Source organism: Pocillopora verrucosa, chromosome 13, assembly GCF_036669915.1.
Source record: "Pocillopora verrucosa isolate sample1 chromosome 13, ASM3666991v2, whole genome shotgun sequence".
NCBI lineage: Eukaryota > Metazoa > Cnidaria > Anthozoa > Scleractinia > Pocilloporidae > Pocillopora > Pocillopora verrucosa.
In genome coordinates, this window is record NC_089324.1 from 9,288,613 (window position 1) to 9,309,784 (window position 21,172).

The 21,172-nt window shown below is 38.3% G+C and overlaps 1 pseudogene; it reads right to left on the reverse strand.

Annotated features, from left to right (window-relative positions):
- Window positions 1-18,272: 18,272 nt before the first annotated feature.
- Window positions 18,273-18,968, reverse strand: LOC131773910 (uncharacterized; annotated as a pseudogene).
- Between the last annotated feature and the right edge of the window lie 2,204 nt (window positions 18,969-21,172).

Genomic DNA, 21,172 nt, shown 5'->3' on the forward strand with positions numbered 1-21,172 from the left:
TAACAAATTTATACCCAGTTTTGTTAAATTACTTTGTCTTTTATCATTTGAAGTTTGTTTCTGCAGAGATATTCCGCCATCGTTCTGTCTAATACGATTATGTACCAGTGCTAGTAACGGTATACGATTAAAAAACTTTGCTGTTCTCTTGCATACGAATCTTAAGTTTCTGCCCCTTATTTGACTTGCTAACCCGTGCCTTTTAACTAGCCTATGGTAAACGAAAATCCACAAAATGTTACCTTACAGAGGCTCTTGCAGGAGTTAAGTGAGAGCTTGCATTACCTAATTTGCATAATTGCGGGTACGAGTCGTCGTGCTCGTGTGACAATAATTTGGACCTACGAGTGGGGTCGGTCGACGTTATTTGAAGAGGCACAAATACGAGGAATAGAAATCATGTGTCTAGATATCCATTTAGCTCTGAGTTTTCCTAAATTTGTACTCGTGTTATTTTTTTTCTGCATTAGTAAAACTAAAAAAAACTAATATGTTCTTGAATATGAAACTCTTTATGACCGCGACGTGGTAGGGTATGCCTCTAGACTGAATAAGAGACCGAGTGCTGTGCCGCAACTGCTGGACACGGAATCCACCCGTCATCGTCTGTAGCTTCTCTTGAAGTGGAATGGGCCTTAAGGCAGAGTCGTTCTCAGAATACTCGTTTCACTGATAAGCAAAAGGACTACTTGATAGCCAAGTATGAAACTGGAGAACAAACGGAGCAAAAGGTAGATGCTGCAAGTGTCTCAAGATTAATGAGGTCTAAGAAAGACGAAAACGGCTAGCAGCTATTTGACTGCTCTGGGTTTCTTGCAAGCAGGAAAATTTCTAGTTTTTTTGTCGTCTGGCCTGAAAGCGAAGTCTCGACCACCAAGAGGTCAACCAGAGCGATGACGCTGAGCAAATCAGAGCAGAAAAGGAGAGCTACCTACAAGCGATGAGTAAAAAGGTGATGTGTGAAATTTCTATTCAGCACGTACATCCAATCGTGTACAACAATTACAGCATTTGTGAACTAGTTAAGAATTCTAAGCTTTCAAACTTTTCAATCAAAGTTTTCAATGACAGTTGTACTTCTTTCGGACTCGATAATTCCCAGGCCAACGTTAAGAGAAATAAGCCGTATGTCAATATTCTAACAAGCCTTGTCATGGACTGCCAATGTCAGGCAAATGGGGAATGAATGACGATGTTTGATGGTCCCTGCAGCTGCTGTTAGTTGTGAATTTTTTGGTGTACAGTCCTGCTGACACAGTTTCGCAACTGTATTTTTACCAAACAAAGAAGCTGAAATTTGTCAGAAGCGCCGAAAAGGTTATTTGCTGTTAAGAGCAGTGGCAGTTAAGACAAGCGATATTGACTCTTTCGCGGTTAATTAAGTTTTGTAAATTTAATTGTCTTGCCTAGCGTCACAAAACGAACAGACATTGCAGTAATGAAAAAGTGTTTTCACTCCAGCAGAAAAAACCAACTTGGGTAAAAATAAAGGAAAAATCAGAGCCAAATGGATATTTAGACTTGCTTTTTCTTTTTTACGTAGTTGTGCTTATTTTAAAAAATGACTGTCAAGCGACCATAACTGCAATTATACTATTGGGTCATGCAAGCCCTCACTTAGTCCACTTAACTCCTGCAAAAACCTCCATTTGAAAACTCTGTTGGTTTTTATGGAGTGCTAGTTAAAAGGCACAGGTAAGCACATAGAGAAAGTTAAACAATGGGCAGAAACTTAAGATTCGTATGCAAGAGAACAGCAAAGTTTTTAATCGTATACCGTTTCTGGCACTGGTGCATAATCGTACTAGACAGAACGATGGCAGAATATCTTTTGCAGAAACAAACTTCAAATGATAAAAGGCAAAGTAATTTAACAAAACTGGTTATAGCTATGTCATTTGTTTCTGAAAAAGTTCTACTGTTCGATCCAAAGTCATTTCGAAGGCAGGAATGCTCCTTAACTCTTTGGTCACGCAATCAACATATTGCGTGATTTTATGTCTTCCGTGCGCTACTTAGAAGAGTTTCCTGTGTCACGAGAAAACATTTGCCCAAAGAAAACTTTACGTCATTTTGAAGATCATTCCTTCAGCAATTCACATACGTAATTTTGTGGAATTCTGAACAATGGCACATGGTGAAAATAAAGGGTTTTCTTCACCGACATTTTTTTGTAATGGAAGAGAACACATTGCTTTTTCGCATGGCCAAAAGCTTCTAAGCAACCAATTCCTACATAACTTTCATTTTACAGAAGACGAAGAGTCTATAAAAGAGCTCACTTTGGTTAGATTTCCCTTGATGTGAAAGATTGAAAAGCGAAGCGAGTGAAAGTGTTCAATTTTCGACCTGTTATGACCCGATTCATTGATTCGAGAGGGTGAAAGCGAAAAGTTCGTCTTTCTCGAAAATAAAAACATATTTGAGGAAAAAAATACACAGCCTTTCTTGTATTACTAGGGTCTACTTATCTGCAAAAATTGAGACAATTTGAATTTTTGACCCTTGCCACAAATATTCCTTTTTTGTTTGATTTTTGCACGGATGTCCTCGTAAGAGAACACCTTTAAGAACTGATTTTTCAATCTCAGCACTGATTGTCTTGGCTTCTTTGTGACTAAGTTGGTGTTGGCAAGGTGGCTGCCTCTGGGGAGGGAGCTGGTCAAATTCAATTTTGCATCCTTTGACCTTATTTAAAATATGTGGGTCTGATGTAAGTTTGCCCCAGTTTAACAAATAAGCTTTAATCCTTCCAGCTTTAAATATCCCAGGTTGGAATTTTTGAATCCAATATTTTGCAGTCTTTACCCACCAACACAGTGGATTGCTACTGTTTTTTGCTCCACCTTCTCCTACCATTAGCAGAATGGAGTGAACATGCCTCATCAAGATTGTATTCAGTGGCGTGGACCCCAAAAAATTGCTTTTGACAGTTTTCTCAGATTTCTCACGGTGCTTTCTCATTTCGCTGCCCACAGGAAAAGGCAAATCTACAGAGAGTTCAATGAACTCGTTGTCCATGGCATTCGCAACTCTTGGTACTTTTTGCAAGGCTTTGGTCTCTGAGTCACTTTCAGATAAGTGATCATCATGTGAACGCTTAGATGGATTGCCAGCATTCAAGAGAACCTCTGCAACGAAGGAAGACAATGACTTTGACATGTGTCGAAAGCCCTCAACCATGCTCTCAGAGATTGAGGCTCTAATGCTTGCAATGAAGTTGTTCTTCACCACAGAGGTTGTTTTTGAAGAGCTGGGCTGAGAAGCTGTTTCCCTCTTCTCTCGAAATACTTCAGTCACATGTTTGGAGGACTTGTCACTTGTCAATGGGTGACAGGCCCCAAGGATCTGCTCCCACCATTATACACCTTTGATTGCAAAGTAGCAGAAAAATTAGCTGTTAGCTTCCAATAAGCGGAACAAGCAGCATTAACTCAGGTTATTGTACCCCAAAACTAACAAAGTAGAACAATGCCGGGAGATTTCTCTTGCTGAATTGCTGTTAAAGAATATTAAATACTCTTGACTCGACTAATGTCTTTTCCTGGCAAACAAAATCGTACATTGAAGGCAAGCTTGCTCACGCAATCTCACATGGTCTTGTAGTGTCAGAGAACTTAGCTAGAGATTATTTACTTTCATGGCTTCTTCCAGATATTCTGGAAAGTGATAATGACTCTTTGCTCGATCCCCTCGATTTAAGCTTTGATTTCTTAACCCAGTACTCAAATACATTGCCAAAGGCTAATTTCCTTGCCATTTGCTCATTATAACTAATGTGAGCCTTCTTTAACTCTTTTTCACAACAGAGCAGTTCAAGACATTCAATGTAAAAGAATTGTGGAGATAGATCTCATACAAATTAGACAATTTATCGAACATATCTTTATGTATATGTGCCAAGTATGTGCATAGTGTTTTTTTGTGTTTGCTTATACATAATGCTTTGATACTGCTTTTTAGTGTACAAAATTATTATTTGTGATTGAAGGCAGGTTTCTAAAACAATTGTTTTTTACAAATAACGTGTTGTTATATTTTATGAAAATTCGAGTTAAGCAAGTTTGAATTCATCCAGCCATGACCTGCTCACAGATTACTTCTGACCTGTATCTAGCAAGAATGAGTATTGTAAACCTCGTGGCCTAGTCCGCCATGTTTTAGTTGTCCCCTGACGGAAACAATGGTAATTATGATAAATGATGATAACAAGAAAAGAGGTAAAGCATGAAAGTTTGAGAATTAAAAGGGATAGCTTTAGATTTACAATGTGTAATTTTTGATCCAAGGATGGTTGTTCTTTTTGAATATAAATAGCCTCTTTTATCTTGAGTTGGAAACTGGTAGAGGTGTGATCCAAACGTGGAAGCTATCTGCTGAACACAAAGTGCAACAATGTGCAGAATCTTGCAGATGCTTGAAAATGTGAGAGGCCTTGTCAATGACTGAGTGCTCTCCTACATGTGTGGAAAAATGGTGGCACGTTTCACCGATGTAACAGGCATTATAGCCAGCGCATACAAACTTGTAAACCACACATGAATGGAGCTCACCAGAGCCAGGGTCATCGGCAACTACTAATGAACATGAGGTTTGCTGTGATCTTTGTTTTGCTCTGCATACCTTTGCAATGTGGCCGTCTTTGCCACAGTAGAAAGAACTCTTCATTTGCAAAGTTATTTGCCAAGAAATACAGTGTAAGTCGTTCCGATTAGTGAATCCATTTTTCTTGAGTAACATTGAATTCTTCGATTTTTCTGTAAACTGCCATTTTTGTGTTCCAAAGGTGTCTTAGTTCAACGTTTTTGGTTCGGTTGTAGAGTTATCCTCGTCGCCAAATGATCTGTATCTAGCAAGAACAAGTATTGTAAACCTCATGGCCTAGTCCGCCGTATTTTATTTGTCCCCCGACACAAAGCACACTGGATCCTATGTGCACAGGGGGCCTTATACACAACAACTTCCGACTGAAGTCTATTCCCCAATTGGTTTCATTTAATTAGCTCTTGGTCCATTCAAATACCAACACGACCTAAGAAGTTGCAAGGCACTCTTCTTCCCCTGCTGGTATTCATCCCAGTGCACAAACAACTTTGCCTGCATCTCTCTGTACTTCTTTCTCTGGACTCTTCTCAGTTTTCTGTCTGACACCAAGCGGATATCGACTACTGTGAGGAGGGCTTCTCTGTAAAGAAGCCCTATTAACACGTATAAAGGTAGCTTCCACCTACCACTAGCTTGGTTATGAAAGCTGTGTACCAGCCATTGACATCCTTGTTGGTTCGTACAGTCGTTGTAGATGGACCAGGAGGTTGGAGCTCAAACTGAACTTTCTACTCAAGTACTCCCAATGTAATCGACAAACCTCTTCAATCCAGCACCATGTGCATCTGATTTTAGCTTCTGGAATATAGGTCCAATCTCTGATGGAGGCAGGAAGGGGAGGGCCACTAGCCTCTACGATATTTGTAGGTCCCATTGTCTTCTCTATGTTGTGTTGCAAGATCCAACTCTTATATCTACCAAATGATTAAATGAATCCTTAGAATAAAAAAGGGATTATTGATTATTTGTGTTGATGGATAGATGTAACTGCTTAACTATGTGGTTTTGATGAAGAACAGCATACCTTTCTCCACAAACATTGTGTCCAGTGGAAGACGCACCCTTTGATGCGAACATCTGGCTTAACTTTCCTAATTGTTCCCTAAAAGCCAGCCTTGAAGTCTATTGTTATCTGCTTCACTTCTGGATCAAAAGGCTAAGGATAACTTTGAATACCCAAGAGAAGGAGAAATGTTAATGTAAAAAATACCTAAAAAAACTGATAGAACTATTGAGGTGTCAAAACAATTACAATAACCTCCATCAAAAAGCTATGCTTTTTAATGTTACATAAAACTCACACACAAGTTACGTCTGTGTAATCTCTCCTTCTTTTCTCAGCCATGAGGAGGAACAGCAATAGAACTTTGAGAAATAGAAGCTGAGGTATTTGAGTTGTTCTCTGGTAGTGAACAGGATATGGTAAGTGTTGGATGATTCCAGGTTGGCCTGAAAGAAATCGTCTGGGATGTGGTTCTGTTGTAGCTTAAAGTTAACATCTTTTGGTTCATCAGGGCAGAGTTGTTGGTAAAGTCTATTTGCTGCTCTGCTGATATATTCAGGTCTTGGTAGGGTAGGACAGGGTGCATTGGTCAATTTCTCCAACAGGACCTGGAACAACCAAATTAAGCAAAGGTCAATATTAGTTCCATAAACAACATGTATATTTGTACAATTATTTTGGCTTTAAATATTCTAAATGTTATCACGCATACTGAATAAATATCAATTTGTTCCACCAGTTACCTCCCACACAATGGTTGATGCTTTGACGTCTTTTACAATTTTAACAGCCACTGCTGCCCCAACTTTAACAATGTGGTTGTGGTTGCCCTTTACTTCAAAGCTTCCATCACGTTGAACAACCATAGTAGTACAGGCATACCATTTGGGTCTCACCATACACTGCCGATGAGTGGAACTTTTTTAATGGCGTTTGATGTTATATTGGTGGCCCAGGCTATCAACAAGTTTGTCCCCACCCTTCTTTGACCCATTTCTTATGATCTCAAATGTCACTGGAACATTTCTTTCAACTACTGGTGGATCATCAATTGACATCTCAACTGTAGAGAGAAGAAATAGGATTTGTGGTAATAATGTATATATACAATAGTATATAGCAACAGTATAGAGAATACTTCAACAGAATATAATAACAGTCTATAGCAGTATATAGCACATGACAACAGTATATAGCATGCAGCATAACATACCATCTTCTTAAAATTCTTCCTCACACAGCAACTATCCAATACACAGCTCCTCTGGAGTTGCGTCTGTAAAAATAGAGAATACACATACATACATACATACATACATACGTCATGTAAGTCAAAATGTCTATGACACTTACCATAAGAGCTACCATCAATAGACTTAGTTGAATTATGTAGTTATTTCATATGATGGTTGTAAATCTGCAATAAAATAAAGAAAGAAAATTTTAAAACCAAAAGAAACTAATCTGCGAGATTTTTGGCAGGAAGGCTTCTATAGGGGTAAGATCATAGAATTTACATAGTATAAATACCTTCAGCAGTACAAGAGCCAACATCCATAGATCCATTATAAATATCTTTTTGTGGGGAATCGGTAACTAAATCAAAAAGCAAATAACATTTTAGTAAGGTACATAGGTCATGTACTTATGAGTAGACCTATAATGTAAGCAAGTAGGTATAGGATATACCGTAGAGGAAACATGCAGAAGATGGTGCATGTTTGCTCAAGTGGAGTAGAAATGTCTTTCTTTCTTCCGTTTGGAACTTATCTGAGACAAACCAAAAAGATGACTGAAAAAGATAGTCAACTAAGAAAGGAAAATTAGCAATTGAGAAACGAAGTTGCTGAACTGAAGAAACATTTGGAAAAGTTAAGTGCGGAAATTGGTAACAGAACCGAAGAAAGGTATCACGCTGGGGCTAATCATGGCAGTAATTCATCACCAGAGAGCAAGGCCAAATCAGTTGAGTTTATATATGCACAGTACGATGAGCTCCAGGCATTCAGGAAATATGCATCCAAAGAGATAAAGAAAACGAAACTCAAGTTAAACTCAATCTCCGATGCCTGCGACCGGCTTTTGAAATCGATTGATTCATTTGAAATATAAAGCTATCAGTTCAACGTCAAAATCACTGGATTGCCATTGATGGCTGAATGGGAGTCTTCAGAGCAAACGGCAAATCTCTGCCTACAGCTTTTTAGACAAAGAGGAGTCAACTTTAGTCTTTATTCCATCATAAGATAAAACTACATATCTTATGTTACAATGAATTGAAAAAACTACAGAAATCCACATACATATTATGAATTAAAAAGTATATCATTACAATAAATGGAGCTTAAATATCAACCTATTTACAAATGTGTTCATAAAGCGCTGTGTATTAATTTTCGGGCGCGCGCAGCCTTTTTTCCTGAGATTGTGTAGATATGTCTTTTGGACAGGAATGATATCTTTCAGGGGGTGGCAATCCGTTGATTTTAGTTTCTTCAAAATATTTCTGTCTTGTTTGTTTAAAAGGTTCTTGATAAAAACTGGAAATGAGATAAAACCGCGTTCATGACATCGGTCTAAAAATTTTTGTACAACCGTAAGATCGGACTCAGATGCCCCATAGACTGAAAGTGCATAGCTAAAATTAGCCAAAACAATCGATATAAAAAGATGATCAATCTCTGCCTGAGAGTAATGTTCCTTTCTCAATGTTCGTAGGACGTGTAAACACTTGTTTGCTTTGACAAGCTTAGTTCTTACATGCTCATCAAATTTTCCATCACTCTGTAAAGTTACTCCTAATAAAACGAAGCTATTACATTGGGGAATATTATTAATTGGAGAGTAGAGTACATTATGATTTTTCTTTCTAACAACCAGCTCTTTACATTTGCAAGGGTTGCAGACCATTCTATTGTCTTTACACCATGTTAAGAACTGTCCTACTAAGTCGGCAGACGGGTCACTGTTCCTAGTGATAGGCGAAAGAATAGTGGAATCATCGGCATATTTAAAAAGCACAGGGCAACCATTAAAAAAAATCTCCAAATCGTTCAAAAATATATTAAAAAGATACGGTCCGCTTACACTACCTTGTGTGGTTCCTCTATTGACAAGTTTCCACTGTCCTAAAAAATTATAACTAACAACACGCTGTTGTCTTGCATAGAGGAAACTATGATACCAATTGATAATGTACGGATTTAGAGGTAGCTGTTTCAGTTTGGCAGACAAAATAGCATGGTTCACAAAATCGAAAGCCTTACTGAAGTCCATGGTAAAAATTCGCACTGCGCTATAGTCACTACTATCTAAATACTTGTATGTCTGGTGCTGGATAGTGAGCAAGGCATTTGTGCAACTACCCGCCTGTCTATATGCAAATTGGGTGTGGCTCAGGTTGCTCTCAATGACTGACTGTGCTTGTGTACGATACACGACCTTCTCAAACAACTGGGCAATAACGGGAGTAACATTAATACCACGGTAGTCCGAGTCCTCTATAGGCATATTCACTTTGGGGAGAGGGTTAACATTTGCCCTTTTCCAGGAGTCTGGCCATGTATGAGTAGACAGCGACAGATTCCAAACGTGAGTGACGATTGGTGTGAGTAGCTCAGCACAGTCTTTCCAGATCCAGTACGGGAGGTCGTCTGGTCCCGTTGCGGTTTTCTTTACATGAACTAAGGTATTCCAGACACACCGCTCAGATATTTTCGGGGGCTTTACACTGTCCGGGATATCCATATCACTAGGTCTAACGTAAGTGTCATCATAGCACAGGTTGGCGAAGTATTCGTTCAGACGAACTAGAGAGTTCTTGTCCAAATTTATCAACGATGACCTGCGACGCTGCGATAGGGCGTCCACGCCCTTCCACCACTCACCGCTACCAATGGCAGCCAGTTTTCTTCTGTTCTCGGTTATCAGCTCAGAAATGCGCTTATTAAATAAAGACAGGCGTTCCTTATTCTTTGAAGATATATGGGACTTACTCCTCAGCATACACTTGACTAATGGGGACATCCAAACTGGGTCACGCGATGACATGCGTACAGATTTTTGCGGCATAAACTTATTCATCACTGCACGAATCTTTACCTCAAGCACCTCGACCGCCTTGTTTATGTCCACCTCATTGAGGACGTCACTCCAGTCCAGCGCAGTGAGTGCCATATAAAATGACTGTTTCCGATGTTCCCTACAGTCCCGCACAAGAACTTTGCGGCGCATAGGTTTAAGCTTTAATCCCACCGGTAAAACAAAGCCTTCATGGTCTGTCTTAATAAGCATATGTATGGAATATGCTTGACCGAACAGATCCGCTCGGTTGGTCATACAGTTATCCAAGCACGCGTTACCCCGCGTGGGAAAATCAACCACGAAATCCCAGCCAGACAAAGCCTTAAATTCTTGCATATCCAAACGATTTACATCGCCACCACAGACAATAGCCGCTTCTGGGTGTTTGTTCAACACAATGTCCACAAAAGATATTATATAATTAATTAAGTCGAGATCCCGGTAGCTATGCTTGGGAGGATTATACAGGCCGCAAATTAGCATAATGTGATCGGACGGCAACTGCACTGTTAAAGCAATAAATTCATATAAATTGGACCAATAGACATCCAAGACTTTAAGACTGTCTCTCACATAGACCGCAACACCCCCTTTTTTCCTTTTGTCCAAGTCTGCCCAACCTCTGTCCCGCCTGAACACATTGTAATTTGGGATATTCACCACGGCGTCCGGCATATTAGTGGAAAGATGAGTTTCACTGACAATACACACATCAATATCCTGAGATCTCAGGTCAGCCTCAAGCGCCACAGGTGCTCGTACACGATTTTTTGTTTTCGACAAACCACAAATGTTCGTAAACAAACATTTTGGGACAGCGAAACCCTTTGATTTAGAGGTGGATGTTTTGTCGGTTGTGTTGACACGCGGAATGTTAATTAAGTTACTCCGATCCACTTTCCGACCTTCAGCCTTGATGAAACGGCGGCCTTGCATCACCGGGATTTTCTTGGTTGAGATGGATCGTGAGATTCGAGCACTATGTTGCCCACGGTATTTCAGAATGCCGAGTGACTTGAACTGAGATAGAACGGCCGGAGATGGCTTGAAAGCTTTGTTTCGGAGAGACAAGAGTTCAGAGCATTTCAAAGACGCTGGCTTAGTTCGCATTAACATCGGGTAGTTCTTATTAACTCCTCCGAAACTCCTGTCTATCTCTGGACCCGGTTGTGACTCTACGTCCATATCTATAGTGATATCTAGCGTGATATATTTCTCCGGTACTGCAAGCAAGGTTAGACCATGGACGCCCCACAACACCACCGGCCGGCGAACTCTAAATTTAGGAGTAGTAAACTTGGATAAAATATGTTTGGAAATATCAATCAATGATATAGACAATAGTTGACTTGGATAATATTAAAATATCAAAAGCAAATGGTGTTGACGACCAATTTTAATCTTTTTATAAGCAATTAAATAAAGTCGTGCAAAAACATGTGTTTTTGAAAGTTGTATCAAAACGTAAAGTTAAACAACTTGCAAAACGTTGGATAACAAAGGGAATAAGAAGGTCAATTAAAATAAAGAATAGGTTATATAAAACTGGAAATTGTAGCGAATATAAATCTTAGAAATAAAATCATCACTCTTACACGTTGAAGTAAAAAGCAATATTACTTTGATTTTTTTAATGTAAATGTAAAGATGAAAAAAACATGGCAAGGAATCAATAAACTGTTAAACAACTGTAACAAATATCATAAAATGTTAACGACATTAAAAGACCCAAATAACAGCAATCAAGCTACTAGTGACCCATCACTTATACCAAATATTCTAAATGAACATTCTACAAGTGTTGGTACCAAACTAGCAAGTAAACTACCCACCAAAAACAATCATATGGATTATCTCAAGAAATTAAAATCACCTGATTCTTCCTTTTTTTCTAAACCATTTCCCCAGATGACGTTAAACAAGAAATTCTATCACTACCAAAAAACAAATTGTATGGTTTATACTCTTGCCCTACCCAACTTCTTAAATGTTCTTCCAATATTTTATCTCCTGTCCTTTCAAACATTTCCATTACTTCTAAAACATCTGGTGTTCACCCATCAAAACTTAAGATCTCCAAAATCACACCTATCTTTAAAAGTGAAGACAAGACTGATGTTTCTGATTACCTACCAATTTCTCTCTTGTCATATTTTAACAGAATATTTGAAAAGCTACAGTATTGCAGAATGAAGGACTTTATTGACAAAAATAGGTTAACACATTCCTCACAGTATGGCTTCCGTAAGGCACACTCCCCAGATCATGTGATCTTTGATATTATATGGATAAGCATTATTTCTCGTGTGGTGTTTTCATTGACATAAAAAAGGTTTTTGACACTGTCAATCACAAAATCATCACACATATCAACTAAACTAATTTTCTTATTTATGGATGACACTAATATTCTTTATGCTGGTAAGTGCCTCAAGTCTTTAGAACAGACGGCCGATGCTGAACTGATCAATTTACATGGCTCGCTAACTACAAATAAATTGACTTTGAATACAGAAACATCAAATCTTGTAATCTTTTGCCCTAGACAAAAGTAAATCTGTTATCCTCTTCAAAATAGGTATATTTGATAGTGAAAAAAATGGAAGAGTCAGCTTGGGACATAAGAGTTACATCAAGTATTTATGTGTTTTGATCAATGAGAATCTTTCTTGGAGAAACCATTTAGACTGTGTTATCACTAAAATAAGTAAGACCATAGGAATGATTGCTAAGCTGAGACACTCTGTTCCATCATCTGTGCTCACAAATATTTAAAAATCCTTAATTTTATGTTATTTAACTTATGGACTCGTTCCCTGGGGTAGTGCATCTAAAAACTATCTAAACAAAATTATTTTTCTCCAAAAGCAAGTACTACGTCCAATCTACTTTGTTGATAGAAAAGAACATGCAATCCCCTTATTTGTAAATGTGATAATTCTGCCAATTACCTTCTTATGAAGCTGTATGTAAATTAATGCTCGACGTTCATAGCGACAGTGCACCTTCTAACATCACGAAACTTTTTACAAGAACTTCAAACATCCATACATATAATACTCGCTCATCAACATCACAACTCTCTTGTGTTAAGTACTCGAGGCTTAAAATGCAAAAAAGAAAGCTTTTTTGCGTGTTGGTTTCAAAGTCTGGAAAGAGATGCCCAATGAATACAAAAATTTGTCAAAGAAATCCTTCAAAAAAGAAGAAAAAAGGGCTCTTCTCAATATTCTAGAAACTGAAGATTTTTATATGGAGCCTGATGAGATAATGCTTAATTCAAACACAGCAAAATTGAATCAAATTGAAGCAGTTCTACAATATTTTTTGTACACTTAAAAACGCTAGGACTTTTTCTCCTTTACAATGAACATCTGCCATTTTCTTTTTTCTTTTTTTGCATATCTTTTTGTCCTTTTATGTTATATTTCTTCATTTCCATTTTATTTCCAGTGTAATTAAATTAGGTCATTACAAAAAAAATTTGACCCGCCTCGATTAGCATTTGCTATCTGCGGCTCAAAGGAATATCTTGTAATATGTAAGAAAATGGAAAATAAAAGTGTGAAAGTGAAAAAAAGAAGTGATGAGTATAGGAAAAAATGAAAAAGAAATAGCAATGCATCTATACCAAGAAAAGCAAGTTCCATAGGATCGATGGCAGTATATGATGGTTCGACATCTGATGCATCAAGCTCTGAAATGAAAAGAAACAACATCTAGTATGGTAAAAGTGAAAGGCGTAAGTGGAATAAGTAAAGTACTTTATGCAGTTATATATGTTATTCACCAGACGGGAGGTCAGTATTGGGAAAAACTGTGCCCGAGGTCCTTTCCCAATTCGTTGTCTGTTTGAAGAACAATGTTGCCCATTTTAGTTTCTTGCTTTCATCTTGGGCATGGAATCCAAAGTGCAGTGCCAATAACCACCAAACTGTGCATTGGAGGGCTTCAGGGTTTTCAGCACCAAATTCACCTGTGCAAAACAACAAATCTTCTTCGGCGTTGGATAGTTCTTTTGCGGCATTTCCTTTCACTTCTTCAAAAACCAGCTGTTTCTTTTTAGAAAGAAGAACTTCCCTGGAATTAGGAATTCTCGGTCTCTGAGAGTGTTCAGTTTGGAGTTCTTGTTATTTAGATATTGTCGCAGGCTTATTTGAAATGATTGTAGCGTTGCCGGCTCATTCGATCCGCAATCTTTCTTCTTTATCTCCATCAGGAACCAACATATCAAGATGTTGAGCTATTCTGCTGGTATTTCTTCAATTTTCCTGGCCTTGCCCACCTCAAGAAAGAATCTTTTCCAATTGTGTAGGTCGTATTCTGTTTTTTTTTTACTGTGTTTTCTGGACATTGTGTTAAAACATACTTTTGCACACTTACTATCAAATTTCATTGAATAGTTTTCTAATTCTATTCCGTTGAGTGTTTAGTTAATGCTGGTAATAGTAGGAACAAAAATATTTTGTATTGCAAACATTTCTCACTTTGCCCTTGTTGTCTAAAATTTTATCATTTGGCTTGGTGATGCTACCTCAAGACTCCGTCCAGAAAACCTTCTCCCAAGCATATTTTTCAATAAACTTGATTTGAAGCAGCGTTTTAAAACAAATAAGGTTTCTTGAAATATTAAACCTTATAATTGGAAGATTTTGTGTTTTAAATGACTTTGTTGAATATGGGTTGAAATGGTACTGACTTCACTCAGCGTCTTGCTAAATGATGATACTACCTCAAGACTTTCAAGCACATTTCTCGACAAACTTGATTTAAAACAGCATTTTAAGAAAATGATAAGGTTTGTTGAGATATTAAACCTTCGGGTTAAAAGATTTTGTGTTTTAATGACTTCATCAAGGCCTTCTTGGACATAGCTGGTGACGTGATGCATGCATATTACTGCCTTCAAAACAAACTTTGTTATGCAATCCACTTATAAGCTACCAACTACATGATAAGCCTATAGCTTTGTGTTATTTCATGAAGTTTGTTTCAATAACATAGCATACTTTATTTAAATACCTTATTTGAAAAGTATTCATGTCTATAACCTTTCAGTCTCTGATTCAATCCCATCTAAATTTCAAAGTTCACTGATTTATCTGTTTACATCCTTCGGATTGCATCGATAGTTTGCTTCATGTATTTGACAGATATATATGTTTGTGGTATGTTTGAATTTATTCATGGTGTACCAGTGGTATTGCAGGTCAAACTTTCTTTTGATGTTACTGGGTTGAAAATGAAATGGGGTGAAACCGATGGATACCCTCTTGCCCTTTCAGCTGTTTTGCCTTCCAAATCACTCCTATTATTTGCAAGCTTCGAGCGGGAACTTCTTCTTAATTGCATGGGATCTCCAAAACCACCGTCTGAAAAAGCTCCTTGCACATTTCTTTTATCAAATTTATCAGGAATAGGTAGCAATTTCTCAGACATAATTGTTAAAGTAGATGCAAGTTTTTGCTTGCTGAGGAAACTACAAGTTGTTCAAAACTTATCTAGTGGCAGGAATTATACACAACATTCAGTCGTGTGATGATTAACAAACAAGGTCTTTTATCCCTGAAGGCTGGTTCTCATTTGCGACAGAGTCATAGTCAGAGTCATACGATCCAGTGAAAATCAAACCAACGGAGTCAGAAGCAGAACACTGATTCTGCCTATGATTCCGTTGCTTACGATCTAGTGAAAACTGCATTGTCAGAGTCGGAAGCGGAAGCAGAAGAACAGACCAATCACAATGCTCGATTTCAGGCCCGCAAAATTTCAAATTTTGGTGCCAAAGACAACATGGCGGAGGAAGAGCAACTTGTGCTTTGGCTCTCATTAATCATTATTTTGCACAGGCAGAGACAATACAACAGGAATAATATCATTCGAAAAAGGAAGCGTTTTTGGGTTCGTGATATCTATCGACGTTGAGCAGCCTTGGAAGAGTATGCTAACCTCATCAGCAAACTGCAACTTAGTGATCGTGAATTCTACTTTTGGTTTCGAGTATTTAAACTTTTAATTTTGTTATTTTACGGTCAAGCTCACACATTTAAATTTGTTTTGGCTATTTTTGCATTTTGGTAAAGGTAATAAATGCAAATTTCATGCCATTTAGATATATACGCATGACACCAGAACGCTTTGGGCACTTACTGAGTTTGGTTGGACCGCGAATTACCAAAACAAACACAAGGATGAGAGAGGCTATCAATGCAGCTGCAAGACTAACACTGACGCTCCGGTATTTGGCAATTGGTGATGAGCTACAGAACCTCAGCTTCTCATATAGAATTGGCAGAACAATTGTGAGTCACATTATCAAAGAGACACTCTGTGCTATTTAGTTGGCATTTAAGGATAAATATGTAGGCCCACCTAAATCCACCAGCAACTGGAAGAACATTTAAAAGGACGTTAAATCTACTTGGCATCTACCGCACTGTATTGGGGCTAGTGATGGGAAACATATAGCAATGCAGTGCCCCCAAAACAGGGGTTCTTTGTATCAAAACTACAAAGGATGGTTTAGTACTGTACTATTGCCTGTGTGAGATGCAAGTTACAACTTTACTTTAGTTGATATTGGCCAATATGGTAGTGCAAATGACAGCAGTGTGCCTAATAACTTTGAAATGGGAAAAGCCTTTGAGGTTGGGTCCATATCAATACCTGAGCCAGACCGTCTTCTGGGATGCAGCCTACCTCTTGTTCCCTATTTCCTGGTAGGTGATGAAATCTTTGTGCTTAAACCCTGGCTGTTGCCTCCCTATCCAGGGAAGAATATTAAAGAGGAGCAAATTATATTCAATTATTGTTTGTCTGGCGCAAGGAGAGTAATTTAGAACTGCTTTGGGATCCTTGCGGCAAGATGGAGGATCTTTCGTAGAGCAATTCAAGTGAAAGTTGACACAGTGCAGTAAATTGGACAAGCAAGTGTTGCTTTGCACAATTATCTCAGGCAGACAGATACTGCTTGTTACTGCCCAGCTGGCTTCGTGGACAGCTTTGATGGCTCAGAAAATACTCTACCAGGAGAGTGGCGCAGAATCACTTCAGCTGATGAAGGGTCTGGTGCTCTTTGCAGCTTACCCTCCACAAGAGGCTTAAGATATCACAATTATGCTATGGAAGTGAGAGAGGCCTGGAAAGCTTATGTTAACTCAGAGCAAGGTGCAGTTTCCTGGTAATGGGAATACATACGTTGATACATACGGTCCCATTTGTGCACTGTAGAATATTATTAAAATACACTGTGTCAGGTCTATTTAATGTATTAATTAGCTTATTCATGCTGTAGATCTTGTATAACATTCATTTAAGTCCGCCATCACCTCTCAGCACCTTACCTCACCCCCCTCCCCTGCCAAAAAAAAAAAGACTTATCAGAAAATTATAACCAACTACTCTGAACACTAATTCATATATGGTGTTAGGAGCTTTGACGGAATTCTTAAACTTAACAGAACGTCTACCATAGCTTATTCACCAAAATGGAGACACTAGAGGAACATTCAAAATACAAAAAAAAAAGGTTAGAGCATTGTTTAGATTCATAAAGTTAAATATGATGATTATAGGGCAAGTAAGGCATTCATAGACTTGATGCAAAATTGGCTCCCTGTGAGCAAGGTCACATGGGGTGTTTTGAATCAACATAAAAGAATCAAAGTATATTTTTTACACTAAGTAGTTGCTTTTGCACTGGGTCTAATTTACAATATGTTTACCGCAGAGAGCACCTAAACTTGATTCAGTCAGAGGTTACCCTTCTTCTAGTCTAATACTTTAAGAACTCATTTATAATGTAAAACAATGTTCAAATGTGTTTCAATTTTAAATTTAATGCAATTGCATCTGGTGGCATTACATGTGTAACCTTTGCCTATAAAAGAACAACACAACGTTTGTAATAAAAGCAAAATAACTGCACTCACCGGTACGTTAATAAGACAAAGCTAAGATGTTCTGAGAGAATGTCTCTTCCACCACACATCAGAATTGACAGTTATTGTAGTTTTGTTTGTTTCTTCATAAATGTTTTCAGCTGTTTAAAATATGCAAAACAATTCCACAAGCAATCCAATGCACATGCTTTATGTTGATAATTTACATTTCACCTGGGTCTTTTCCAGGTTTGTGTATCGGTTCAACTTATCACATTTAAAATATGAGCAATTTTTTGCAGATAATGCCAAAATCTACATGCTGTGATACCAAGCAAATGATGTATTGATACTATCAAACCTAAAGCTTTTTATCAGCTGTGGTTTAGAAGCCACATCAAAATCTCAAGTCACTTAACATACACTGCTGAGATTTTGCTTAGCTGTGCAACTTTACCAATGTGTGCATCAATGCACTTAAGTCAATCAGCACTAGGCTATATTGTGTGCTTTTCTGACATTCTAAATTCAAGAGTTAGTGTCTTAACTGCAAAAAAATTTGTTGTGGGATGATATGAAATGCATATTTACATACCTCCCAAAGAAAAATAGTGGACAATGAAACTCAAAGAATACCAATGTTTTGGTGAAAGTTATCAAAATGTTTGAAACAACACCCTTCTCAAGACATTTTGAAATACTTAAGAACCCTGCTCAAGATCATTAAGAAATCCATTCAGAGACTTATTTTGATAGAAAAGTTACCCAGGCTTCATGAGAGGTACTTCTCATGGTTCTAGCAGATTAGGAATCTGAAATGGCTTTTGGTTCTGATTCCTGACCACTCTATCCTGGAAGCTGTGATGCTGTAGATGCTGCTGCTGTTGAGGCTGATGTTGTTGTGCCTGATACAGCCCTTGCATCTGCTGTTGAGGATATTTCCAGGATCCTTTCCCCCTAGTGTAAGACAAAGGCATTGAGTTGAATAGGGCTAACATTTCTTGATACACAATATTTGAAATCTGTAATTTAGCAACAACTTTTCACTAAGGTGCTATCTGTCGCATTTGGGAAGCTATCAAGGCACCAAACAGTTCATCTTCATCTTTGAAGTCTGGTGTTTGCTTCTGCCCAAGTTTTTCTCATATCGACTGGAGAACTTGCACTTCTGCATTTGCAACATCCTGATTTTTTCGTGCACTTTTTCTTTTCATTTGTAACTTGGGCTTTTTTGTTGGTTGAAAATTACTGGCTGCATGATTGTTAGCATCACTGGTAGTTGTCACAGTTGTATTAGATTTGTCATCTACTTTATGGGTATCATCATCTTCTGACCCCTCATTTCCTGAACCAATGGTAATGCAGTTAGAAAATAAAACTGTGTTGTCAGCATACATATTTACAGAACAGTGTTTGACACAACGTAGTAAATCATCAATGTAGACAATGAATAACAGGGGTCCGAGGATGGCCCCTTGCGGCACTCCAGAGGTTATGGCAAGTTATTGTCTCCTGGAACTGTTCATTATAATATCTTTGTTTCTCTTTTCTGAGCTTCAAAGTCACGACATTGTGTAAGTGCTTGTAAGAGCTCCAATGAAGCTCATTGTTTGTCCTCAATGCCTGATTATGAAAGTGATCTCTTTCATTCATTAGTTGTTTCACCTCGCGTGTCAGCCATGGTACCTTATGTCCCCTGACTTGAACACAGACTCTTGGGGCATGGGAGTCGGCGACTTCACCAAAAAGCTGTTTAAATGAGTCCCATGCATCCTCAACGTCTGCGAAGGAATTTATCAATGATTACGAAACTTTATTTAGATCTTCAATGAAAGCATCACGATTGAAACGCTTGAAATTACAGGTATCAGTTATCCTTGGGGGAGGTGGTTTTAAATGATGTAGTTTACAGACGGCATATGTCCCAGAGTGACCACAAAAGCCAACTGGTATTACCCCCGAGACATATAGAACCAGACGACTGGTAAAAAAGAAATCTATCAGGGTCTTTGAATTTTCAGTTATGCAAGTAAAATTGTCAATAATCTGCCGCAGACTAAACTCTTTCGTCATGTCAATAAAGTGCTTTGTAGATGCAGGTTTATTCGACTGTTTCAGGTCGAAATTCAGATCCCCCGGTAATGACAATTTCCTTTTCCTGAACAGCCACTATTGTTAACATGTTTCTCAAGCCCTCAACGTATGTTGCTGTGTTATCCGCATTCGGTGGGTGGTAGCAGGAACAGAAAATAAAACCTTTAGATTTTGGAGGTGTTATTTCCATTCAAAGACGTTGAATATCCAGTTGATCATTTTCAAATTCTTGAATAACCTTGTAATTGAGGTTTTAGGAAACGTAAATAAGAACACCACCATTTCGGCAGGTTTTATCTCTTCGTTCAAGTGAGTAGCTGGGAAGCTGAATTTCACTGTTGCTGAATGATGAATCTAGCCGAGTTTCGTTCAGGGACAGAACGTGCTTTTGGTGGGTCTCACAAAAAAAAGCCGCATCTCATCGATCTTTTTGACAAGACTTCGCATATTCAAATAACAAATTCTTAAGCCTTTGACCATACTCAGCTTGAAATTTCTATTTTGAGAAATTGATTCAGGACCAGGGTTTCACTCAACATTACCACTCGACAAGAGTAGCAATAAGTATAGGTAATAGGCCAAAGCAGAAGTGGTGTTCTTTGAGAGTTTGACTTTATGGTTGCCCGCCATGTTGACTTCTCAAGCTGCAAACTCATTCAGTGCAGTTTGAGCTAGTTTTGCCGTGGAGTCGTTTTTCCAGCACTCGTTTAATCCTTCCAAAGGTTCTGTACCAAGCAGACTGCCAGGTCGAAACATTTTATGCCGGTTTACCGGCATAATAAAGCAAAGAAGTTGAAATAAGTAGACAGCTGCCAAGATACCAACCAACCCTGTCATCGCCATCGTTTCTGTTTTTTCACTTTTACTTTCTGTGATGTGATTGGTTTATTCTTCAGCTTCCGCTTCCGACTCCGACAATGCAGTTTTAAGTAGATTGTAAGCGACTGAGTGATAAGCGGAATGGCAAGAAAATGGAAACATTCTGATTCTTCTGATTCCGATTCCATCGAGCTTGTGACTCTGCTCACAACTCCCTTTTTTGATTTTCACAAGGTCATAAGCGCTCTTATGACTCCGACTATGACTATGACTCCAACTCTGTCACTGATGAAAACCAGCCTTGAGGAAAACCACATGACGCTCTTAACTCATTAAGCAGCAATAACAGCACAAATATGCAAGTTTTCTCTTTGAAAAACATGGCATGTTCCAAACTTGTTGAAAGGTGGGAAATTATTAAACACAAGGTTTCAATAAAGTAATGGTAAGCAAATAAGTATTGATTCCTGTCCTGAGGAAAACAGCATGAAGTTCCAAACTAGTCAAGGGGCAACAAACAATACAAATAGAAGATTTTCCTCCCTGAGGAAACAGCACGGCTACCTCTCCAAGGGATCCAAATTCTAACAAGAATAAGCAGTTGGTGCTGTCCCAGAGAATCAAATGCTCCAAATCCTCGAGCTGAGGAAACTTTGCAAAAACAGTTATTTAACTATACCTTTCGCTT